The 26,930-nt window shown below is 46.0% G+C and overlaps 1 protein-coding gene across 3 annotated transcripts in view; it reads right to left on the bottom strand.

Moving 5' to 3' along the window:
- ATP13A3 (ATPase 13A3) overlaps nucleotides 1–26,930 on the bottom strand; it is a 176,932-nt gene that overhangs the window by 110,984 nt on the left and 39,018 nt on the right. The window lies entirely within an intron of this gene.

The raw sequence follows: 26,930 nt of genomic DNA, 5'->3' as shown, positions 1-26,930 counted from the left end.
CAGATAGATTCCAGTCAGATTTGTCCTGACAGGCATCGGACTGAAATCTGATGGTCAAATTTGCTGCAAATCTATGTGTATGGCCACCTTAAGGTTGTCTACAGACACTGCATAAGTTAGGTGGTACAATGCACTGACAATTATAGGCATGTAGGGCAACTATCCACTTATATGGCATTTCCTTGAGCGTGATTCTGAGCAGTTTGTTGCGTTTTGATTTTTTTGTGCAATATTTGTAAGTGCAATATTTTAATCTGTAATTTAATCAGTAATGTGAGCAGACTCTCCGTATATTATGCAGCACTCAAAGAGGAGGGCCTACCTGGTAAGGCAAAGTTCAATAGAAAAGTAAAGCCAAGTGGCCATGCATGTGCGTATAGAAAAATTGTATTAGTACAAAAATTGCAGTGGGACAGCAGCTAGATTACCCCCCCCCCCCTTAAAAAGCATTAAAAAAAAAAAACAATAAGAAACGGGAGGGAGCGCCCATGTATTCCACCAATCACCATTAGGTTAATGCACAACATGATCGCCCAGCATCAGCCTATGCTAATCATGTCTGCCACAAATATAGTCTGATTGTGAGTGGACCCACCACTGATGCACAGAGGCCTCAAAAAAGCAACTGCAAGCACAATTGGCAGACACAAAACTCTTTTGCTCCTAATAATTAGCTCCTAAAACTTCAATGCTTCCAACCATCTCCAACGCCTCTATTGATGACTGGACTAACAAAACTTCTATGTGCAATTCAACTCCTCCTACAGCCCGTGCTGTTTTGGGCACCTTGAATTAGTCCAGGTCAATTAGACCAAATACTACTGCATTGCTAAGTGTGAAGCAAGCCTATTATCACACAGTTTACTGATGCAATAATTGTTGCAAAATATGCATTCCCCACAGGGCTGTTCCAGTTTACTCACAACTCCTTTTCCGGGTGCACCCAGCTGTACTTGCGCGTTACCTTGTCTCGGCATAGTATGAAGTAGCCGTATTTGCCGAACTTCCGCAGTACTCAAGCTGGTGACCCAGCGAGCCTCTGCTTTCAGCTATCCCGCTGACTGGCGTCTTTATGGCTATAAATTACCACCATGCACAGTAACTTACTATACTTGAGATACAATGCGGGCGTCTGGGGTCACGTGAGCGCTCACTCCTGTTCCAACTCCTCCTGCTGACGCGTTTCGCCCCTCCCACCGGGGCTCTCTCAAAGCAATAGAGGGCTGTATCAATCATTAAACAAGGCCTTCTTATTGGCACATGTGTTTGGACTATGGGGAGGGATCCTCCCCCTCATGCATAGTCATATCTTCCCCCAATCTCTGCTGTACAATGCACTGACAATTATAGGCATGTAGGCCAACTACCCACTTATATGACATGTCCTTGAGCGTGCTTCTGAGCAGTTTGTTACATTTTTACTCTGTGGGGTTTTTTTAAATACACACACCACACACACACACATACATTCATGCTGACAGCAAAAGTAAATTCCATGAAAACCTTTTTTTTTCTCATCGAAAAAAAAACAACTAGTGGAAAGAAGCATATACAATCAGGGGATTTGTAACGTGCAATAGTTTTTATTATCTTTTGAAGTTTATGGTTGGGCTATGAAAATATTTTGAGGAATTTATCTTAAAACTGGAAGATTATTGTTGCCGTGGAAGGGAGACCGTGAATCTGGTGAGGAGGAAGGGATTCATGGTTTGCCTGGAGGTAAGGTGAGACTCTAAATTGCCCCAACGATCTGCTAGCAAGTACTGGCGGCTTAGAGCAGTGTTCCCCAACTCTGTCCTCAAGGCCCACCAACAGTGCATGTTTTGTGGAAATCCACAGAGGTAGTTAATCAGCTCTGCTGAGACACCAATTACCTCACCTGTGCATGTTTTTAGTTTACTGCAAAACAAGTACTGTTACTGGGCCTTGAGGATAAGGATGGGTAACTCTGGCTTAAAGGACAGCAAACGGCGTGCAATAGGTGTGGTGGAAGCTAATCTATGCCATTTGATCCAGCACTTGAATAGAAAAGTCTACCATTTAATGCATGTTGATCCTGGACCTTAACCACTTCACAACTGAGGGGTTTTACCCCTTCAGCATCCGAGCAATTTTCTCCTTTCAGCGCTCCTTATGCTGGGTACACACGATGAGATTTCCCGTTCGATTCCCGGATCGATTCGATTAAATCAAACATGTTCGATTGGATTTCGATCGTTTTTTCCGTCGATTTTGCATACCTATCATGAAAAAAAATCGATCGAAATCCAATCGAACATGTTTGATTTAATCGAATCGATCCGGGAATCGAACGGGAAATCTCATCGTGTGTACCCAGCATTACATTAATTTGCCTATAACTTTATCATTACTTATCACAATAAAATGAACTATATCTTGTTTTTTTCACCACCAATTAGGCTTTCTTTAGGTGGGACACTAGGCCAAGAATTATTTTATTCTAAATGTGTTTTAATGGGAAAATAGGAAAACATTTTGAAAAAAAAACATTTTTCAGTTTTCCACCATTATAGTTTTTAAATAATGCATGCTACTATAATTAAAATCCATGTAACTTATATGCCCATTTGTCCCAGTTATTACACCGTTTAAATTATGTCCCTATCACAATGTTTGGCGCCAATATTTTATTTGCAAATAAAGGTGCATTTTTTTCAGTTTTGTGTCTATCCCTAATTACAAGCCCATAATTTATAAAGTAACAGTGTTATACCCTCTTGATATAAATATTTAAAGATTTCAATCCCTAAGGTCACTATTTAAGTTTTTTTTTTTTATTGTAATTTTTTTAAATTTATTTAAATATTTCAAAAATAAAAATAAAAATATTGGTAACAATTGGGGAGTGTGGGAGTTAATTAGTTAAAATTAATAGTGAAAATAATGTATTTGTATGTGAAAAAAATGTTTGGGTGTAGTATTACTTTTTGGCCACGAGATGGCCACATTTTTTTTTTTTTTTTTTTTTTGGTGTCCTGCAAGCGTCGGAAGGACGCTTGCAGGAAGGGAGGGTGGGAAACTGAGTTTTTCCCAATGATTACGCTGCTTCTCATAGAAGCATGCCGATCATTGCGGGGCCAGAGATCAACGAACGGGAATGGATTTTCCCGTTCATTGATCTCCGGGCGAGCGGGCGGCGGCGTGCACAATCGCGGGAGTGCGCGCACGTGCGAGCGGGAGCGCGGACAGCGGCGGCACCGACGGTAGCGGCTCCGGGCGGGGAAGTGAAGTCCAAAGGAGCGTAGATATACTGTACCCGGGCGTCGAAGTGGTTAATGTGGACTGTGTGCCACTACCTTGTTCCTTGAAAAAACATAAAAAGCACCGTTAGGGCCCTTTTCCCTTTTCCACTAGCAGTCGCTAGCGTTCACGCTGAACGCTAGCGATTGCTGAATCGCAATTACCGGCGATTCCCCGACGTTTGCGGCCGCGATTTTGCTATGCACTGCATAGCAAAATCGCGGCAAATATCGCTCCGCCGCGCGTTCGCGTTCCCGTAAAAACGAATCGCGGTAGTGGAAATGACCTACCGCGATTCCTATGTTAAAAAGCAAACCGTAGCGATTGTAAAATCGCTAGCGGTTTGCGTCTTTGCGATTCAGCCAGCGCTGGTGGAAAAGGGCCCTTAAAGTAGCCATACACTGGTTGATTTTTTTCTTCGAATGATTATTAAAACTGATAAATGAATCAAATGGATCAAAAATCAAGTTGTCATTTTGATGTACAATAGATTCTTATCGGGCGATATTCGATTGAATTCTTAAAATTAATTGATCGAGTATGTCTGGTTATTTCAATTGATGGAACAAGAAGCGAGACTTTTCATTATGTATTGGATTGACCTTTACACCGATTCATCAGGGTGCTTATTTTGTCATCGAAAATAGCCGCCAGTTAAAGGTGGGAGAAAAAAAACAAAACTACGGTATTCATGTTCGATCGATTCATTTATTTTGAATCAATTCTAAGAATTGATAAGTCAATCGATGGTCCTTTAATTGACCAGTGTGTGGCCAGCATGAGTCTGATCCAGTCTTCATGGTCACAACTGTAGTTGGGATGGATCGCTTGCCCTATCGGGCAATTATTAACCCATGATAGGGTTAATACCAGGGCTACCCCTACTCTCTGAAACTCGCTCCCACCAGCCGTCAGACTCGCCCCCACCTTTAATACCTTCAAACAAGCTCTCAAGACTCACCTCTTCATGCTCGCATACCCCCCTACACCAGCACCATAATAGGTTCTGTTAGACACCCTCTCAAAAGATGCACCTATTATCTCCACCCCCACCCTTTAGATTGTAAGCCTCTGGCAGGGCCTTCTCCCTTAAGCCCCATACACACATCAGACTATAGTCTTTGGAAAATGAAAGATCACAGACCAATCTTACCACCCTTCATGTAGTAGGAGAGCCATACTCTACACAGTCTTTTCTATGGAGCTGAACTCCCCATCAGACAGAAATCTTTGCAAGATGCTGCACACACAGATGCTGTACAGACACAAAAGATCAGTATCTGCAAAAGATCTGTTCCTGCCAAAAATCCATTCCTGCAAATTGCAATGATAGTCTATGAGATCTGCAGATCATCATACACACATGATTTAACTGACATTCATCTGCAGATCAGATCCACCAGGATGGATTTTCAGATCTGCAGAGGATTGCTTGATCTGCAGATGAATGTCAGTTAAATCATGTGTGTATGATGATCTGCAGATCTCATAGACTATCATTGCAATTTGCAGGAACGGATCTTTGGCAGGAACAGATCTTTTGCAGATACTGATATTTGGTGTCTGTACAGCATCTGTGTGTGCAGCATCTTGCAAAGATTTTTTTCTGATGTGGAGTTCAGCTCCATAGAAAAGACTGTGTAGAGCAGGGGTGCTCAATAGGTCGATCGCGATCTACCGGTAGATCGCCACCGCCTATTTGGTAGATCGCGGCCTCTTGGCCGCGTCTTGTTAAATATAGCCGCGCGTGTTCTCTGTGTCGTGCTGCGGCTGTCAGAATCTGCTTCCGAGCAAAGCAGCGCTGATGGGAGAGGCGCGGCTAAACAGAGAGGCGTGGCTGGAGGGGGAGAGGAGCCAATTGAGTAGCGCTGATGGGAGAGGCGTGGCTGGAGGGGAAGAGGAGCCAATTGAGCAGCGCTGATGGGAGAGGCGTGGCTGGAGGGGGAGAGGAGCCAATTGTGAGCGTCTTCTCTCCCTCATCAGTGATGGTCAAGCGTTGTGGCCACGCCCCCCCTTGTCCCGCGGGCTTCTACCACCGCATCCATCTTTGGAAGGACTGGACTGGAGAGCGGAGGAATTGCATTGCTGCCAAGTTGGAGAATAGAATTGTGGTGCTGGTGGGTCGGGTCGCGCTGCAGGTCGGGGCCAATTAGTTTACTGTGGGGCTGCAGGGGGAAGGGGATTTAGTTATTATTCATAGAAGCCATGCGGGGGGAGGGGAGGGAGGGCTGGGGGTGGCAGGGGGTTTAACTGAGCTTAATGTGGGCACCCCTAGTTGAGGGAAGGATTGCTGCCAAATATGCTGGGGTGGGGAGGGGGGTTAATGTCACTGTGTGGGGGTACATTTGTGGGGAAATCCTCCGCCAATGAGATTGCCTGTGTGGGGAAATCCTCCGCCAATGAGATTGCCTGTGTGGGGAAATCCTCCGCCAATGAGATTGCCTGTGTGGGGAAATCCTCCGCCAATGAGATTGCCTGTGTGGGGAAATCCTCCGCCAATGAGATTGCCTGTGTGGGGAAATCCTCCGCCAATGAGATTGCCTGTGTGGGGAAATCCTCCGCCAATGAGATTGCAATTTGTGGTTGTCCCATGCTAAACTTAGCATTTACAATGTTGTTATATGACTATACAAGACTTGTATAGTAATATACCAGCATTATTAATGCTAAGCTCAGTATTTGAAATGTTGGTAGATCTCCTGGCCTCGGCGAATTTTAAAGTAGCTCGCGAGCCGAAAAAGTGTGGGCACCCCTGGTGTAGAGTATGGCTCTCATACTACATGAAGGGTGGTAAGATTGGTCTGTGATCTTTCATTTTCCAAAGACTATAGTCTGATGTGTGTATGAGCCTTTAGTGTTTCCAGCCTGATTATGCAATCTTACTGACCATCACCCCTCTTGTGGAATAGAACAGTCTCTATTTTGACCTATGACACTATTGTTATCAAATCATTTGCATGATCTTGTTTTGTTGTGAGTTTACGTATGTTCTACCTTGTATGTTAACCCATTTATCTATTGTGCAGCGCTGCGTAATATGTTGGCGTATAAATACAATAAATATTAATAATAAATAATAATGATAGTCTGGTCTAAATATATGATTATTTTAACGACCCAGATTTACCACACTTCTATAAAAATTATAAAATGAAACCCACAGGTTGCTCTCTTTGTAAATACACAAGTTAGTGAACTTGCCACTTCTGCCAAAATCACACAGCCTATTTCTGCTCGAGAACAAGGCCTGATTTCTAGTTACAACAAAGCTTGTAGTTAACCAATATCATCAGTAACAGTAATGGAGTTAAGTAGCTGATGATTTAGGGCTGGTTCAGACGGACGTTCAGAGGCGTTGCGTTCGTTGGCGTTGCGTTCGTGATGCGTTCAGGCTTTCAGCAGCGTTCGCGTTGCGTTCGCGTTTTTTCTTCCCCTAGGGGGATATTACCCGTCGCGGTTAACCGCCCCTGGAAGCTACATGTAGCTTCCAGGGGCTCCTTGAACGCCAGGGAAAATCGGGACCCGAACGCCGCGTTCGTGTAAACGCACGTAAAAGCTTGGTACAAACGCTCCCATTCACTTGAATGGGAGCGTTTAACGCCAAGCCCCAAACGCTGGCAGTAGACGCTGCACAAACGTCCGTCTGAACCAGCCCTTAATGGAAGAGGTTGTGGTGCAGGAGTCATTCACAAAGAATGCAAAGACAATATTACTGTTAAAAATAACACACACTGCCCATCCAAGCTACTCTTGTCCAAACTTGGAGAACTGCTGAAGTGTGTCAGGATGTAAGACGAGAGACTGAAACGGCAAGCATCGATTCACAAGTGCATGGCTGATCATAGCAAAGAAAATCATGGCAGAAGATGTAGAGAAAACCAGAGGTGACTCAGTGCTTACAGCAAACACTGAACACTACAGCAACAAAACCCACAAAGAAAAAAAAAATGAAACAGTACAAGCAGCAGTTCCTGAGTCCTGATCTCTGAAAGCTTCAATTACAGGCAAATCCCAGCAAACAGGAAGTGACTCATTCGTTAATGACTTGTGTCTGTACAGATTTATACAGTATTAAAGTACAAATGTTTCCAAAGCTAATTTCAAATGTGAAGACCTTCCAAAAGCTAGAAAATCTGACTGCCGAAATCTCTTGACACCTGGTTTGCAATAAATAAATGTCACACAGATCAACGTTTCTCAGCTTTATTCAGTTAAAGATTTATAAAACTAAGTACCCATACACCTCTCCTCCTGAAACTTTGGCTGTGCCAGCTCAGCACCATGTATCATCAGTGCAAGTTGTCATTTAAGTCTCCACCCCCTGCCAAAATGCCACCTTCCCTGAACCTACCAGAATCCTACTGAGTGGATAATAAATAATTCTATATCTTCCCACCCCCCATCCCCACACACAACCACTACCACAAACAGAACCAGGGCTGTGGGGTCTGAACAAAAAACATCAGACTCCAACTCCTTCGTTTATGAAACTGACGACAAGACTGACTCGTTAGTCTAATACTTAGCAGGGTTGTGGATTTGGTAAAAAAAAAAAAAATCATCCGAGTTTATGGAGCCTCCAACTCCAGGTACCCAAAATTGCTCCGATTCAGACTCCTCGACTCCAACTCCGATTATACAGCCCTGAACAGAACAACCTTGTTTGTGTGATTATTATTCCCCCCACTAGACCTAATAAGATCCCCAAGGGCCTAATACGACCTCTTAGCCTACAAAGCCTGAAAGGATCCAAATGAGGAGGCTGCAAAAAACTGCTAAAGGCCAGTTACCAGGCAAAGATAAACGACCAAACTTTGCTTCGGTTAGATTTAGAGCTCGTACATACTGTCAACTGATGTCGCCTGTCAGGGATCAGAACCTGATTCACTTGGGCAACATCACTGAGTCTTGCTGCACACACATACACACACGTCAGCTGTGTAGCCGACGATGAGCTGTGTCGCTATGTGGAGGGGGGGGGGGAGGCCGGTGGATGACAGAGGGATGACAAGCGGCGCATGTGCGACATCACTCAGTGAGCAGAGAAGTGGCACAAGCAATGGGATCGGAATTGGTGTCATTTGGGTTGGGTACATCCGTCTGGCCCCGGGAGTTGTCAGGTGCCATTCACACATGCCTGATTGTCGGCTAAGGCAGTCGTTATTGTCCGCCTCAGCAGACTTAAGTCAGGCATGTGTACGAGGCTTAACCCTCCTGGCGGTCTAATGTTTTCTGCCAGGAGGCAGCGCAACAGTTTTATTTATTTTTTTTTAAATCATGTAGCGAGCCGAAGGCGGCATCCCTCCGCCCGCTTTGATCGCCTCCGGCGATCTCCGATCAGGAAATCCCGTTCAAAGAACGGGATTTCCTGGAGGTGTTCCCCCGTCGCCATGGCGGGATGACGTCAGCGACGTCGTGACGTCTTTGGGAGTCACGATCCACCCCTCAGCGCTGCCTGGCACTGATTGGCCAGGCAGCGCACGGGGTCTGGGGGGGGGGGGGGGGGGGCGCGGATAGCGCTGATCGAGCACCGGCCGGGGGCGATCGGTGTGCTGACGCAGCTAGCAAAGTGCTAGCTGCGTTCAGCAAAAAAAAAAAAAAAATTTACGCAAAATCGGCCCAGCAGGGCCTGAGAAAACCTCCTGCGCGGCTTACCCCGAACCACGTTCAGGGTTACCGACAGGAAGGTTAAAGGAATACTATCAATACCCAAGTGTTCTAAAATGACAATGTACAAATATTGTCTAAGTATGAATCTCTGTAGTCTGACATGCTAAGAACAGTGTAATATTGAAGCAGATTATTTGAAAACCTGCATCAGGTTTCACACACTACAAATATTTTACAAATGTTTATGTTGCACATAAGATACATTTCCTCTGTTCTATCTGAGAGAAAGCTCTGCCTGTCTCTGACTGACCTCTCTGCACACAGAGTTAACTAATACACTCTGTGAGGGAATTTTTCCCCTCCCCTCATGGCTGAGTCTGCCATCAGAATTGCTGTCAGAAAAATGTGAACGGAATTAGATAACAGTAATCAAATAGATAAGCAGTGAAATGTATACACTAGTACTTAGCAGCATTTCCCAAACATTTTCTATCTCAATTGAAATAAACATGTTAATCTATAGTGTCCCTTTAAAGAGTAAAGCCTCATCTACACGGGTAGATGAGGCTGCGATCCGGGGGCTCGATTAGCCGCCGGATCGCCTCTTCCGCGTCCCCGCACGCCACGCGTGCGCCCGGATTAGATTCCCCGCTCGTCCCCGCCGGCGCCGCTTATCTTACGCTCGATTCCCTGCCATTGTCCCCTCGCGGGGAGCGAGCAGGGAATCGGCGGTGGGGAGATCCGTCCTGTCAGATCTTAGAACATCGCTGCCGCATCTACGCATGTAGAAGCGGCTTTACTGTCTGGCATACAATCAATTCTTTATTTTTATCTGGTAAACAAGTAATAAAGGATGCTAATCTGGCAATCGCAAAGTTAAAATCACTATTACTTTTCTTGTTGATAAGCTATCATTCCCAGTTTACACGCCTTATTTGGTACACAGAAAATTTGGTACACAAAAAAGAAGTTGCAGGGCATGCTGGGTTGTCTTTTTTGGCTTCTCTACTTCCCCTCAGACTTCACTAATGCAGCCTGATTGGCTGAAGCCTCTTTCCCTCCTGTTTTCCCCTACCACACCTCTGTTCCTCTCTGATTGGCCAAAATTTCTCAGGCTGAAACAATGCACTTTCTATAGTGAAGGGCGGGCAAATCAAGCAGAGGAGACTAAGGGCGGATATTACGTCACGACTGGCTTCAACATAGCCACAGTAAACATGGAAACTGTCTAGAATAGGATTCTCTACTTTTCCTTTATAAAATTCACAGGAATCATAACAGGACAGTGCAATACATAGGTTATGTAAGTAGAGCAAGTATTTATCTACTGCTTTTTTTTCCTGAGATAGTATGGCTGACAGCTCCTCTTTTAAGTCAGGGCTGTGGAGTCAGTACAAAAATCATCCAACTCCAAATCCTCAGTTTATGATTCCACTGACTCCTAATTTGCAAATAATAACCTTGTTGATTGAAAATATGCAACATAAAAAGGTTTTTCATCACTGCCAAAGCTTAAGAATTTTAAAGCTATATTAAGATGGCATCTGCTTTTTGAGGAGAAAAAAAAAAAAAAAAAAAAAGGTCCCAGCCAGGAAGACTGTTGTCTATCCTGGCTTGTCACTGCCAAAATGAATCCCCAAGCATGTCTGTATAGTAAGATTCACCGGAGCCCCATATCAGCAAGGTTCCGGCGAGTAGCCCTCCCCACCTTGCAGAAAAAGGCCTCTACCTTTTCTATATCGGATATAGAAAAGGCCAGGGCAATTTTATGCAATTGGGGAGGTCTTTGCACCAGAACAGAGCTAATACGGAGTCCCAAGTGAACCTTATTAAACAGACAATGCGTTGGGACATTCTAACTTTTAAGCATTAGAATACATCTGAGTTTTTGATGTGCAGAAACACATTTTAACTAACTAACCTTGGTAAGAGTACTTGTAGAGGGTGCAGACAGGAACAGAGAAGATCGATCAGGCCCCAGTCAATCTATCTTTGGGCACATTTAAAGGGATACTGTAGGGGGGTCGGGGGAAAATGAGCTGAACTTACCCGGGGCTTCTAATGGTCCCCCGCAGACATCCTGTGTTGGCGCAGCCACTCCCCGATGCTCCGGCCCCGCCTCCGGTTCACTTCTGGAATTTCTGACTTTAAAGTCAGAAAACCACTCCGCCTGCGTTGCCGTGTCCTCGATCCCGCTGATGGCACCAGGAGCGTACTGCGCAGGGACAGACCATACTGGGCTTCTGCTATACACTCCTGGTGACATCGGCGGGAGCGCGAGGACACGGCAATGCAGGCGAAGTGGTTTTCTGACTTTAAAGTCAGAAATTCCAGAAGTGAACTGGAGGCGGGGCCGGAGCATCGGTGAGAGGCTGCACAGGCACAGGATGTCTGCGGGGGACCATTAGAAGCCCCGGGTAAGTTCAGCTCATTTTCCCCCGACCCCCCTACAGTATCCCTTTAAGGCCTCTTGCACACTGCAACCGATTCAGATTCCGATTCCGCTTTTTAATCAGTTTTTACATCCGATTCAGATTCCGATTTGCAGTGTGCAAGGAGCAAACTGCAAATCTGAATCTGAATCGGAAGTAAAAACCGATTAAAAAGCGGAATCTGGGGGGGGCGGAGCCTGCGATGGAAGGGTGAAGACGTGCTCCTGTGCAGCTCCTGGCCATGTGCACACTATTTTAGCGAGAACCGACCCAATATCCCTTCATTTTCTCCCCCAAGTGGCATGAAAAGATCCAAGAAGGGTGACTCGGCCCAGCAGTGCCCTAACTCCTCGTTGCAGAGACCTCTGACCAGGTACTTCCAGGCCCTGAGTGAAACACCGGCGACTCCCAATATGGCGGACCCGTCATCTATGCCGCCGGCCGCCACAGGCCCCAGCACTATGAAATCGGGCCCATCCGCCCTCACTAACCTGGAGGACATATGGAGATTCTTAAAGGGGCTCCCCACCAAGCAAGACATGGAGGAGCAGACCGAACGCATAGTGTCCTCCACGAGGTCGGAGATCGCCGCCATCCATGCTGACGTTAGCGGCCTGGCAGAGCGGGTCACGACGGTGGAGAATGATGTGGCCTCGCTGAAAGCTGAAGTGGCAAAGCTGCGGGAGGAAAGTGAGAGGCAGTCTACCTTCACGCGCTCTATGCGCACCCAAATGGAGGATATGCAAAATAGGGGACGCAGGAACAACGTTCGCGTAAGAGGTATCCCAGAGCAAGTAAATGCGGACAATATTATCCCCACGCTGCGCGCTCTCTTCAATGGTCTCCTCAATAGGCCTGCGGACCAAAAGCTTAAATTTGACAGGGCCCACAGAGCCCTTAGAGCGGCCCCAGGAAGAGAGGAGCAGCCTCGTGACATTATCTGCAGGCTGCATAACTATCAGGAGAAGGAGCAGATCATGCTTGCAGCAAGAAGAGAAGACAACCTGCGGTGGGAAGGGGCGACGGTTTCCCTCTTTCAGGATCTGGCGCCATCCACACTGGCACAACGGCGAGCGCTGAAGCCCCTACTGCAGTCCTTTGCTGCGGAGGAAGTTACATACAAGTGGGGCTTTCCATTTCAGCTCATCGCGAAGAAGGGAACCCAATCCTTTGCGATTCGTCATCCCAAAGATTTACCAGAATTCTTCCGAGTAATGGACATACCCACGGTGGCTGTTCCTGATTGGAATCCGGACACTATGGACTTTACTGGACCACAGAAACCGCGCAAGCAACGCTGAGCGGAGAGCGGGCCCGTGAGTACTGTGCCCCCTTTCATCTAATAGACACCTATCCACATGCTGCCTCATGAACTGCGGCCCCTGTTGATCGCTGAGCCCCCCTCTCGCTCTCTCCTTAGCAGCCCCCTTTGCCCATATGGTGTTTATTGTACTATGGTCTCCGGCGATCATACACCTGGAATACGCGGAACTGTCCCCCCATGCCCGCCTCATATATTTGTATTTTACTAGCGGGCGCTGAGGCCTACATCGGACTGCAATGTGAGCGGGATGCTCATCTCCTAGACCCGAGGAGGCCGAGATAAAAGGTTCAGCTGTGACATAATGTATCAGGATATGGGCAGTTTACCCACGGTACGCTTGAAACTGGTGGGCGGCTTTGGGGGGGCGTCACTGGGCCCTAGCATGGGGGGCAGGGGGGGATGGGCCTTGTTGCCTGCCCCCCCCCTGCCCCCCCTTTTTGACTATGCAATGATGGGATCCGGCGTCCTCTCTCCCGCACATCAGGAGATTCTGAGCACCCTGGAGTACTGGCCCCTTTCTGCAGGTAACAAATGTATAATGTATGTAAGGGCCCTCCTTTCTGGAGTTAGTTATCCGAGGGGGAGACTGGGGCTACGGGTACAATATCCTATTGCAGGCTGTGGGAGGAGGGGGTGGGGGTACTGGGTCTCAGGGGGAGGAAAATCGTTGTCTACAGCATGGGAGACTGCCCACCTTTAGGGGAGATGAGCAACGCGAATTCGCTGGGTGGCAGGAGGGGGTTGTACCACGGGCGCTCACCTTAAGACGTAAATGTTATACTCAAAGGGGTTTAAAGCGGAGGATGGCAGGGGGCGGGGAGCTCTCATTGTCTTATTCTCCAGTTCTTATTCTATTTACCTATCTCCCTATAACTAGAAATAGAGCTTGTTAAAATTATTATGTATAATTGTTTTAGGGTGTTGTTCTATATTCTGAAGGGATAGAGGGTTAATACTTTAGCATGTTATCGGTAGTGTGCGCCTGGCCGGAGCCGGGACTCGTGATTGTAATTCTTTCATCAAAATCCTATACCCCAGTAGGATTTGCCGGTCACAAAATGGTGCCAAAAAGGCACCTAGGCAATGTTATCCAATGTCAGGATCTGGTATTCTGGCGAGCTATATGGGTGAGCACTTTTCCATCTTTACTGCTCCTCATGAGCTCAATACACACTCTTAAGTGTATTTTGTTTCTGTCTTTTTCTTTTCTGTCGTGTCCCTCTTTGTCTTACTTTCCTGTCTACTGGTTCATAGGTGGGTCGGTTCTGGGCGTGGTTCTTGGAGAGCCTCTGATAGTGACCAACATTCCAGCGGTCACTTAAACTGCTATCTCTAAATGCCAGGGGACTGAATGTCCCAGAAAAAAGGTCGGCGATACTTAATTTATGCCATAAGGAGCATGCCAATATTGTATGCCTACAAGAGACACACTTTAAACAGCCGAAAGTTCCTAAACTGTATAATAAATATTACAGAATACTATATTGTAGCCCTCTCCAAGAGTCCAAGGTTAAAGGTACGGCGATACTCATCTCCAGGGACACCCCATTTACTCTGATTGAAGAGTATGGAGACCCACAGGGTAGATTCAACCTGATCAAAGGTACCGTATATAATCAAAAGATTACGATAGGCTCATATTACGCCCCTAATACGAATCAGGTCCCCTTTCTCCAATCCTTTTTGTCCCGCCTCCGCATGTTTGCGGAGGGCAGTGTCCTCTTGGGCGGAGATCTCAATCTCTCCTTGAACCCAGCGATTGATTCCTCCTCAGGGAAGGGCCCAGTGTCTCAGAGGCTACTGCAAAAATGCCACTCTTTCCTCCATTCCATGCAATTAGTCGACGTTTGGCGATTGCACAACCCTACTGTAAAAGATTACACGTTTTTCTCCCATCCGCATAACACATACTCGAGGATTGATTACATCTTCCTCTCACACAATCTCCTCTCGGTATCGGCTGCTCCTGGGATAGGTAGCATGACTCTCTCAGACCATGCTCCTGTCACGGTGGAGGTCTCACTGGGAGAGTGCAGACGCGGCCCTGCCTCTTGGAGGTTGAATGGATCCCTGATAGAGGACAAACAGATAGCTGAGAAACTTAAGGCAGAGATGCAGGAATTTTTCCATATCAATGCCCAGGAGGACACTTCCCCATTACTCTTATGGGAAACTCATAAATGCTACGTTAGGGGCCTTCTGATCAGGGAGGGAGCTAGAAGGAAGAGGGAGCGAGAGAAAGAGATTGAGGATATTTTATCCTCCATAGCAGTATTGGAAACTAGACATAAGCAGAGTAAATCTCCAACACTTTTGTCAGAATTGACAAGAAAAAGAGAGTCACTCCGCGGGTTGCTATTCCATAAGGTTAAATACGCGGCATTTAGATGCCGCCGCTCGTTCTATGAATACGGTAACAAATGTGGCTCAATGCTAGCGAGAGCTCTGAAAGATCAGCAAACCTCTAACTACATACCATGTATCAAAGATAAAAACTCTCATATGGCGCACAAATATGACGATATCTCACGAGCATTTAAAGACTACTATGCTGATCTCTATAATCTTCCCTCTTCCTGTGGCTCGCTCTCTTCTGAAATTAAACAGACCAAAATAACTGACTACTTGACAAAATCAGGCATGCCCTCACTTTCTGCAGAGGAAGCCGAGGCATTAGAGGAACCATTCAAAGAGGATGAACTGCTTATAGCAATGTCCCAGCTCCCAGCAGGAAAAGCTCCGGGCCCTGACGGGTACACCCCTGAATATTACAAGAAGTTTAAAAGCATTTTAACTCCGTACATGCTTCAAGCATTTAATGCCATCTCGGAAAATCAGGAGAAAAATTTAGACTTCCCTTCCACAATGCTTGCAGCGCATGTCTCAGTACTACACAAGGAGGGGAAAGACCCTTCTCTATGCCAGAGCTACCGACCTATTTCGTTGCTTAATGTAGACATAAAAATTTACTCAAAAATGCTCGCAAATAGGCTGTCACCCATTCTCCCTAACCTAATTTATCCAGATCAGGTTGGATTTGTCCCAGGCCGAGAGGCACGGGACAACACCATTCGCACCTTGGACATCATACATTGGGTGAGGTCCCAGTCCACCCCTACTCTCCTTCTCTCCACTGATGCGGAGAAAGCTTTTGATAGGGTGGACTGGGACTTCATAGAGGGTGTTCTGAAACACATCGGCCTGTCAACAAAAATGCGCAGGCGCATAATGTCTCTTTACTCCTCGCCTAACGCCAAAGTAAAAGCAAATGGGGTACTATCTGAAAAGTTTGACATACGCAACGGAACGAGGCAGGGTTGCCCCTTGTCTCCGTTGATATTTGCCCTTTCGCTTGAACCCTTCTTATGCACAGTCAGGTCTAACCCGGATGTACAAGGGGTCACCCTCAAGGCATCCTCTCATAAAGTTGCAGCATATGCGGATGACATGCTCTTTTTCCTCACAAACCCGCATATCTCTTTACCCAATCTGTTAGGAGAATTTCGGAGGTACGGCCGACTCTCCAATCTCTCAATTAATTACGACAAGAGTGAAGCACTGGGGGTTCTCCTACCGGACACGCTAAAAGATACCCTACGGGCCAATTTTCCATTTAGGTGGCCGCCTAAAGCCCTTAAATATCTGGGAACACATATCACCCCCCACCCAAGGGATCTGGTGGCTTGTAACTTCGCACCTGCCCTAGAAAGAGTTAAGCTAGATTTACAAAAGTGGGACAGGCCTCATTTTTCTTGGTTCGGGAGGACGTGTATAATCAAGATGACAATCATGCCTCGCTTGCTGTATCTCTTTCAGGCCCTCCCCATACACATCCCGCCTACATATCTCAAGCAACTAACCCGGGAGTTCTCTAAATTTATCTGGAGAGGTCAAAAATCTAGACTGAGATATGCGCTGCAAACTGCACCTAAAGAATCAGGGGGCATGGCAATCCCGAACCCCTCGTTGTACTATGCCTCGGCAGTCCTAATAAGAATTATCGACTGGCATAGACACTCCTCCCAAAAAAGGTGGGTGGAGTTGGAAGAGAAGCTAGCGGGAAACAGTCTTAGCCTGATTCCTTGGCAAGCTAAAGTTAAGCAAATAGCAAATCCCGCTGCTGCACTAATTAATCATACCCTTAAGGTATTAGCTAAACATAGAGGTAGGAAACTGATATCCCCTTGGCCGTCGCCCCTTCTGACCATCCTTGATAACCCAGCTTTTCCTTTGGGTATGCACCCACGGAGCTACCCCACTTGGCGCACTACCCATCCACTGTGTGCTCATCATCTCATTCATGAGGGGGAATGGACTTCCCTGGTCAGTATACAGAATGCACTGTCATCCCAGACTCTGGACCATTGGAGCTGGACTCAGTTTAAACATTTTTTATTGCAACAGGGTACCAGGGCTGAGTTGGGAAGATCGTTCACTCCATTCGAGCAAACGTGTAGGGACACAGGGTCAATCAGGGGGACTGTCTCTCTTATGTATTCGCTACTTAACGATTCGGATGAACCATCTGCAGAATTGAGATCGAGATGGGAAGCTGACCTGGACATCTCCTTCTCAACAAAACAATGGGGGAAGATATTACTCTTTGCTCATAAATCATCAATATCGTCCAGTAGCCAGGAAGCGGGATATAAAATCTTCACACGATGGTACCTCACACCGACGAGACTCCACACAATATATCCTTCTACTTCTCCAAGTTGTTGGAGGTGTGGACAAGAGCCTGGTACGCTGTTGCATATTTTCTGGTCCTGTTCCCTTCTCACCAGTTTCTGGCATGCCATACGCACACAGATACATGCCCTGACAGATTTCCTACCTCCAGACTCCCCGGCTTTCTTTCTTCTTCACCACAACTCATGGTCCATCAAAAAATATAAAAAATCCCTCACCAGGCATCTTGTTAATGCTGCCAAAGCACTGATTGCTAGACGTTGGAAGTCTCAAGATCCCCCTGATATCAGGGAATGGTTGAGGGAGGTGGACAGAATCTGTCGGTTGGAAGAACTGACAGCCTCTATATACGAAAAGTCAGAGCAATTCTGGAAAACTTGGTTCTGGTGGTTCGAATTCAAGGAATCTCCACAATACGCTACCCTCACCGATGGCTGAGACCATTCTAGTCTCTCCCCTGGCATTATCTTCAAGACCTAAGGAGGCTCTCCGAGATAAGTTCTGCGCTCCCCCTCCCGACCCACTGAAGGTGCTTTATGTTCCTCCAAAGAAAATATGGGAGTCGCTAATTGCTTCCACAACAGGTGCCCGGTTGTATGACCCCCACAGGGCGCCGGGACACCATTCTCAAGGGTTTCTTATTCTTAAATTAGAGGACTCATAACTATTAGCATACTATAGAGATATGATGTAATGTTTCATTCAAGGTCACTGGAAAATGTTTATCATTGAGCTTATATGTCCTTTAAGGCACAAGTGAACCAAGCAAAATGTCTTTTTATTTTTGTTGTTCTTTATGTTGTATGTTGTTCTTTATACGTTGAAAAAATAAAGAATCTTTAAAAAAAAAAAAGCGGAATCTGAATCTCTTGCAGTGTGCAAGAGGCCTAAGGCTTCTTGCACACTGCAAGCGATTCCGATTCAGATTCCGCTTTTTAATCAGTTTTTACATCCGATTCAGATTCCGATTTGCAGTGTGCAGGGAGCAAACTGCAAATCTGAATCGGAATCGGAAGTAAAAACAGATTAAAAAGCGAGTGATATACAGGTACTCTAAAACAGTGTTCCCCAACCCTGTCCTCAAGGCCCACTAACAGTTCATGTTTTGTGAAATCCACAGAGGTAGTTAATCAGCTCTGCTGAGACACTAATTACCTCAACTGTGCATGTTTGTGGTTTTCTGCAAAACATGCACTGTTTGTGGGCCTTGAGGACAGGGTTGGGGAACTCTGCTCTGAAGGACAAAAATGGGGGGATTCTTCCTCTATTACACATTCTTGTGGCACAATCTGAACCAGGTTTACGGGTGATAAGCATTCAATGTGCACAACACTCGCAGTGGATTCATAACAGCTCTGCATGGAGTGCATATGTAGAGTATAGTGCTGCTGTGCAACTTTTGTAGTCATGCAACATGAGATTCAATGAAATGGTCGCACATCTAACCAAGATGCACCTGACAAACACTCACTGCATAGGGCTAATAAGCTTTACAAAGGCACAACTGTGTTCATTGCAGTAGAACAGGTGCATTAAGAACTAATGCATCTCACAATACAAATAATGGAAGCAAACTTATGCATTACACATTCAACTTATTTTAGGGGACCTTACCCTTCACTTATTTCATTGAATCTCTTGTTGCATAATATTAATATTTGTAGTCACCAACCTCAAATTTATCAAATAAATTGATTTCATGAGCAAAAGGTAGTACTACATTTGCATACAAAATTTGCAGAAACTCGCATCAATGCACAATTATTTGCATCTCAATGACCATCCCTACACATCAGTATTTGTTCCTACAAGAGAGATGTTATATTCAAAAGATTCCTGTGTACACATCAGATATAAAGTCACAAACCGATGTGTATCTGATTTTAACCACTTGCGACGTGGACGCGGCTGCAGCCCCAGGACCACCGCCTAATGCTGATCGGTCATTGGGGCAATCGCGCACGCATCCCTGCTCTGATTGGGGAGCCTTCAGTCTCCTAGCAGCGATCGCCGCCGTCTACAAAAACCGCCATCTACAATACAGAGCTGCGATCTAAGGCAGCGCTGTACTGGGGACAGCAGTGTCACAAGGCTATCCCCTCCAGAAGGAGGGAAGTGATCGACTGTCTTAGGCTGAAGCCTATGACAGCTGATCACGCTGATTGGCTAGTGGGGGGACTACTAAAAAAAAAAAAGGCATATTTATTTAAAAAAATAACAAATATTTATAAAAAACAAACATACATCTGGGGCGAGATCAGACCCCACCAACAGAGCTTTCTGTCCCTGCATTTCTTCTCCCAACTCCAGGTACCAAAAAAATTACTCAGACACTGTGACTCCACGGCCCTGGATTTAGTGTCAATCATGGCAGACTGGTCGGATACGAGCCACACCTCTCATAATGCTCCATCTGCCAACCAGTAAAACAGAAAATTGAAGGTTCTTGACAGATGAAAAAAGATGGTGGTTTCGACATCCATAGCATTTTTCTTCATCTATATCAGTGCAGCAACACTGGAGCCGTTTTTACCGCGATGTTCAGAAATCTTCTGCCAAGAGAAAAAATATTTACACCTCTGCGAAGTACCAAGACTTGTAATCACTTTGCCTTAGTTTAGCTTCATAACGCACAACTTCAGGATAGTGGACGGAACCATGCAAATTCCTTATTGCATCCAAGTCAGGCATGGCAAACAAGTAGTGCTCGGTTTACACAGAATCATTATTCCAACATACATACGGCTGTTCCAGGGTATTTTCCGCTCATTGGCACAAGATAAAGATTTCTGAGTATCTTACGAAATGTATGCGACGAGCAGCCTAGTGAGAATGGCCACTGTCCAATCTCATAGGCTAGCACTGATTCCATCAGCCTCCATCGGCTTCTAATCGATCCGGGTTCCTTCAGGTACTCCATTTCGTTTTTTTGGACCACATCATATCACATTGTATAATCTTTACTCTCAATGATTTCCATTCTCAAATTTGTTACAGGTGGCAACTTCTTTATTGCTGGCAGGTGTTTCACTGCAGAATGTTTACTGTGTGCACCAAAGCCAGCAGAAACAACTGGTCTGCCCAAATGCTCTGGTAGGAGAAATTTTCATAATAAATACCTGTAACCAGTGTTCTCCCCAGGCTCTTTCAGCCGGGTGCTCCACCCAGCTAATTTTGGTGAGCACCCGGCTGTCATCGGCTCACCTTCTTAAAGAGAGTCTGAAGCGAGAATAAATCTCGCTTCAGACCTCATAGATAGCAGGGGCATGTGTGCCCCTGCTAAACCGCCGCTATCGCGCCGCTAAACGGGGGTCCCTTCACCCCCAAATCCCCCTCCGTGCAGCGCATCCCCTCTTCCACATAGATGCAGGGCTAACCGCCGCAGCCCTGACCCACGCGCGTCTGCCAGCGCGTATCTCCGCCTTTCCCCCGCCTCTCTCAGTCTTCCTTCACTAAGAGGGGCGGGGGAGAGGCGGCGATGCGCCGCTGATAGAAGCGACTGGAGGCAGGGCTGCAGCAGTTAGCCCTGCCTCCAGGAAGAAATAAATCACGACCAAGTTTACAACCAGGGTATGCGGGGGTGGGTTTGGGGGTGAAGGGACCCCCGTTTAGTCGCGGGATAGCGGCGGTTTAGAAGGGGCACACATGCCCCTGCTAACTGAGCTCTGAAGCGAGATTTATTCTCGCTTCAGAGTCTCTTTAACCTCCTCCTATGCTGTAACCAGAGTTGCACCAGCCCAGCATTCCCCCGGTTGCTCACCACCCGGCTACTTTTTCATGCCACCCGGCTGGAAAAAAATTCTGGGGAGAACACTGTGTAACCTAAGGAAAACATCACTGGGGAGCGGGCCTACATAACTATATACAACAATATATAGCTACAGGAAGAGTTTCTGATGCTGAAACCACAATAAGGAACGTAAAAGTGGGCACCCTGAATAATTTACTACATATTCAAGAATGAATATCATTTCACAGAAATATAATTCAACCTTTCTGGTGTAAACACTAGAAAACTTAGCAAATTATAACAGCGCAAATCTAACTGCCCAGCATGGCAGGAATCATCTTGATGCTGGCTAATTTAGGCTGAATTTACACACTGTAGAAGAAGTGTTAAATATTTCATGGGGTCACTCCTTATGCCCACGAGAATACTACACAAGAACGTCATTATGGAGGGACTGAGCCACGACTGTCTAACTTACGGTATACTGGCAGGTCTCGGTACCTGGTAATGAAGCAGAACAGCACATGGAGGAACTTGCTGTATCAATCTCTTTAGAATGACGCTTGCTAGTTCACTGTTTGAGGCATGGCAATTAACTTCTTATTGTATGCTGATGAGATTTCTCCATCCATAAAAAAACAATGTCTTGCAGCTGAATGTTAATGTATTTTACTGCCAAAGGGCCATTTGACAGAGAAAGAATATAATTACAGTGAAGTAAGTCCACAGAGTACATTTGAGTAGACAGTCACCCAGTAAAGTAGCTGGCAACTAGCCACATAGCACTAAGTGGTCACTTTATAACTTTATAAAAAACATTACAGAAAATACATTACCAGGTAATGTTGCAAAGCTGTAAATCACAACATACCCTGCCTGAGAAATTACAAGCTAGATCAGGACTTGTAGTCCCACAACAGCGAGTTATGGGATTGCCTGTGATTGCTGTAATACAGTACAGCAACAAATGGGAGAAGCATACTGTATTTAAAGGGAACCTAAACTGAGAAGGATATGGATTTTTCCCTTTAAAATAATACCAGTTGCCTTACTCACCTGCTGATCCTGTGTCGCTAATACTTTCAGCCACAGCCCCTGAACAAGCATGCAGATTAGGTGCTCTGACTGAAGTCAGACTGGATTAGCTGCATGCTTGTTTCAGGCTTGTGTTCCACTTACTACTGCAGTCAAAGAGTGGAGCAGGACTGCCAGGCAACTGGTATGGTTTAAAAGGAAACAGCCACATTTCTCTCAGTTTAGGTTCCCTTTAACCACTTGCCGACCGCCTACTTCATATTGGCGGCGGCGGCAAAGTGGCAGCCCCAGGACCACGTAACGCAGATTGGCGTCAGGTCCTGGGGCACTCTCTGGCCGGGGATCGCGCGCTGGGATGCGCGCGCATCCACCGGCAATAGGCTCCGCCCGCCCGCGACGTCAACCCGCCGGCCAATCGGAAGCGCCGGCGGGTTGTTAACCCGACGATCGCCGGATAGGAAGCGTATAATACGCTTTGTAATGTTTACAAAGTGTATTATACAGGCTGCCTCCTGCCCTGGTGGTCCCAGTGTCCGAGGGACCACCAGGGCAGGCTGCAGCCACCCTAGTCTGCACCCAAACACACTGATCTGCCCCCCCCTGCCCCCTGATCGCCCACAGTACCCCTCAGACCCCCCCCCTGCCCACCCCCCAGACCACCATTTGCACACAATCACCCCCCTAATCACCCATCAATCACTCCCTGTCACTATCTGTCAACGCTATTTTTTTTTTTAGTCCCTAAACTGCCCCCTGCTCCCTCCTGATCACCCCCCCACCCCTCAGATTCTCCCCAGACCCCCCCAGACCCTCCCCCCCCCTGTGTACTGTATGCATCTATCCCCCCTGATCAACTGTCAATCACCTGTCAATCACCCGTCAATCACCCGTCAATCACCCGTCAATCACCCGTCAATCACCCCCTGTCACTGCCACCCATCAATCAGCCCCTAACCTGCCCCTTGCGGGCAATCTGATCACCCACCCACACCAATAGATCGCCCGCAGATCCGACATCAGATCACCTCCCAAATCCATCGTTTACATCTATTCTCTCCTCTAAACACCCACTAATTACCCATCAATCACCCATCAATCACCCCCTATCACCACCTGTCACTGTTACCCATCAGATTAGACCCTTGCGGGCACCCAATCGCCCGCCCACACACTCAGATTGCCCTCAACCCCCCCCCCCCCTTATCGATTCGCCAGTGCATTATTTACATCCGTTCTTCCCTGTAATAACCCACTGATCACCTGTCAATCACCCCCTGTCACTGCCACCCATCAATCACCCCCTGTCACTGCCACCCATCAATCAGCCCCTAACCTGCCCCTTGCGGGCAATCTGATCACCCACCCACACCAATAGATCGCCCGCAGATCCGACATCAGATCACCTCCCAAATCCATCGTTTACATCTATTCTCTCCTCTAAACACCCACTAATTACCCATCAATCACCCCTATCACCACCTGTCACTGTTACCCATCAGATTAGACCCTAATCTGCCCCTTGCGGGCACCCAATCACCCGCCCACACCTCAGAACGCCCTCAGACCCCAGCCCTGATCACCTCGCTAGTGCATTGCTTGCATCTATTTCCCCCCTCTAATCACACCTTGAGACACCCATAAATCACCTCCTGTCACCCCCTAGCACACCTACCCATCAGATCAGGCCCTAATTTGCCCCGTGTGGGCTCCTGATCACTCGGCCAAACCCTCAGATCCCCCTCAGACCCCCTTCCGATCACCTCCCCAGTGCATTGATTGCATCTATTTTCCCCTCTAACCGCCCCCTGAGACACCCATCAATCACCTCCTGTCACCCCCCTAGCACTCCTATCCATCAGATCAGGCCCAATACATCCTGTCATCTAAGAGGCCACCCTGCTTATGACCGTTTCCACAAAATTTGCCCCCTCATAGACCACCTGTCATCAAAATTTGCAGATGCTTATACCCCTGAACAGTCATTTTGAGAAATTTGGTTTCCAGACTACTCACAGTTTTGGGCCCGTAAAATGCCAGGGCAGTATAGGAACCCCACAAGTGACCCCATTTTAGAAAGAAGACACCCCAAGGTATTCTGTTAGGTGTATGAGTTCATAGAAGATTTTATTTTTTGTCAAAAGTTAGCGGAAATTGGATTTTTATTGTTTTTTTCACAAAGTGTCATTTTTCACTAACTTGTGACAAAAAATAAAATCTTCTATGAACTCACCATACCCCTAACGGAATACCTTGGGGTGTCGTCTTTCTAAAATGGGGTCACTTGTGGGGTCCCTATACTGCCCTGGCATTTTAGGGGCCCTAAACCGTGGGGAGTAGTCTAGAAAACAAATGCCTCAAAATGACCTGTGAATAGGACGTTGGGCCCCTTAGCGCACCTAGGCTGCAAAAAAGTGTCACACATGTAGTATCGCCATACTCAGGAGAAGTAGTATAATGTGTTTTGTGGTGTATTTTTACACATACCCATGCTGGGTGGGAGAAATCTCTCTGTAAATGGACAATTGTGTGTAAAAAAAATCAAAAATGTGTCATTTACAGAGATATTTCTCCCACCCAGCATGGTTATATGTAAAAATACACCACAAAACACATTATACTACTTCTTCTGAGTACGGCGATACCACATGTGTGACACTTTTTTGCAGCCTAACTGTGCTAAGGGGCCCAAAGTCCAATGAGTACCTTTAGGATTTCACAGGTCATTTTGAGACATTTGGGTTCAAGACGACTACTCACGGTTTAGGGCCCCTAAAATGCCAGGGCAGTATTGGAACCCCACAAATGACCCCATTCTAGAAAGAAGACACCCCAAGGTATTCCGTTAGGAGTATGGTGAGTTCATAGAAGATTTTATTTTTTGTCACAAGTTAGCGGAAATTGATATGTATTGTTTTTTTTTTTCACAAAGTGTCATTTTCCGCTAACTTATGACAAAAAAAAAAAATCTTCTATGAACTCACCATACCCCTAACGGAATACCTTGGGGTGTCTTCATTCTAAAATGGGGTCACTTGTGGGGTTCCTATACTGCCCTGGCATTTTAGGGGCCCTAAACCGTGAGGAGTAGTCTAGAATCCAAATGCCTCAAAATGACCTGTGAATAGGACGTTAGGCCCCTTAGCGCACCTAGGTTGCAAAAAAGTGTCACACATGTGGTATCGCCGTACTCAGAAGAAGTAGTATAATGTGTTTTGAGGTGTATTTTTATACATACCCATGCTGGGTGGGAGAAATCTCTCTGTAAATGGACAATTGTGTGTAAAAAAAAATCAAATAATTGTCATTTACAGAGATTTCTCCCACCTAGCATCTGTATGTGTAAAAATACACCCCAAAACACATTATACTACTTCTCCTGAGTACGGCGGTACCACATGTGTGGCACTTTCTTGCACCCTAAGTGCGCTAAGGGGCCCAAAGTCCAATGAGTACCTTTAGGATTTCACAGGTCATTTTGCGACATTTGGTTTCAAGACTACTCCTCATGGTTTAGGGCCCCTAAAATGCCAGGGCAGTATAGGAACCCCACAAATGACCCCATTTTAGAAAGAAGACACCCCAAGGTATTCCGTTAGGAGTATGGTGAGTTCATAGAAGATTTTATTTTTGTCACAAGTTAGCAGAAAATGACACTTTGTGAAAAAAAACAATTAAAATCAATTTCCGCTAACTTGTGACAAAAAAAAAAAAAATCTTCTATGAACTCACCATCCTCCTAATGGAATACCTTGGGGTGTCTTCTTTCTAAAATGGGGTAATTTGTGGGATTCCTATACTGTCCTGGCATTTTAGGGGCCCTAAACCGTGAGGAGCAGTCTTGAAACGAAATTTCTCAAAATGACCTGTGAAATCCTAAAGGTACTCATTGGACTTTGGGCCCCTTAGCGCAGTTAGGGTGCAAAAAAAGTGCCACACATGTGGTATCGCCGTACTCAGGAGAAGTAGTATAATGTGTTTTGGGGTGTATTTTTCCACATACCCATGCTGAGTGGGAGAAATATCTCTATAAATTGACAATTGTGTGTAAAAAAAATAAAACAATTGTCATTTACAGAGATATTTCTCCCACCCAGCATGGGTATGTGTAAAAATACACCCCAAAACACATTATACTACTTCTCCTGAGTACGGCAATACCACATGTGTGGCACTTTTTTGCAGCCTAACTGCGCTAAGGGGCCCAAAGTCCAATGAGCATCTTTAGGCTTTACAGGGGTGCTTACAATTAGGCACCCCCCAAAATGCCAGGACTGTGAACACACCCCACAAATGACCCCATTTTGGAAAGTAGACACTTCAAGGTATTCAGAGAGTAGCATAGTGAGTCCGTGGCAGATTTCATTTTTTTTTTGTCGCAAGTTAGAAGAAATGGAAACTTTTTTTTTTTTTTTTTGTTACAAAGTGTCATTTTCCACTAACTTGTGACAAAAAATAAAATCTTCTATGAACTCACCATGCCTCTCACTGAATACTTTGGGATGTCTTCTTTCCAAAATGGGGTCATTTGGGGGGGATTTGTACTATCCTGGAATTTTAGCCCCTCATGAAACCTGACAAGTGCGCAGAAAAGTCAGAGATGCTTGAAAATGGGAAAATTCACTTTTGGCACCATAGTTTGTAAACGCTATAGCTTTTACCCAATCCAATAAATATACACTGAATGGGTTTTTTTTATCAAAGACATGTAGCAGAATAACTTTCGCGCTCAAATGTATAGGAAATTTTACTTTATTTGAAAAATGTCAGCACAGAAAGTTAAAAAAGTCATTTTTTTGACAAAATTCATGTCTTTTTTGATGAATATAATAAAAAGTAAAACTCGCAG

This window comes from Hyperolius riggenbachi, chromosome 4, assembly GCF_040937935.1.
Source record: "Hyperolius riggenbachi isolate aHypRig1 chromosome 4, aHypRig1.pri, whole genome shotgun sequence".
Lineage (NCBI taxonomy): Eukaryota > Metazoa > Chordata > Amphibia > Anura > Hyperoliidae > Hyperolius > Hyperolius riggenbachi.
This window is presented reverse-complemented; position numbering and strand designations above follow the sequence as displayed.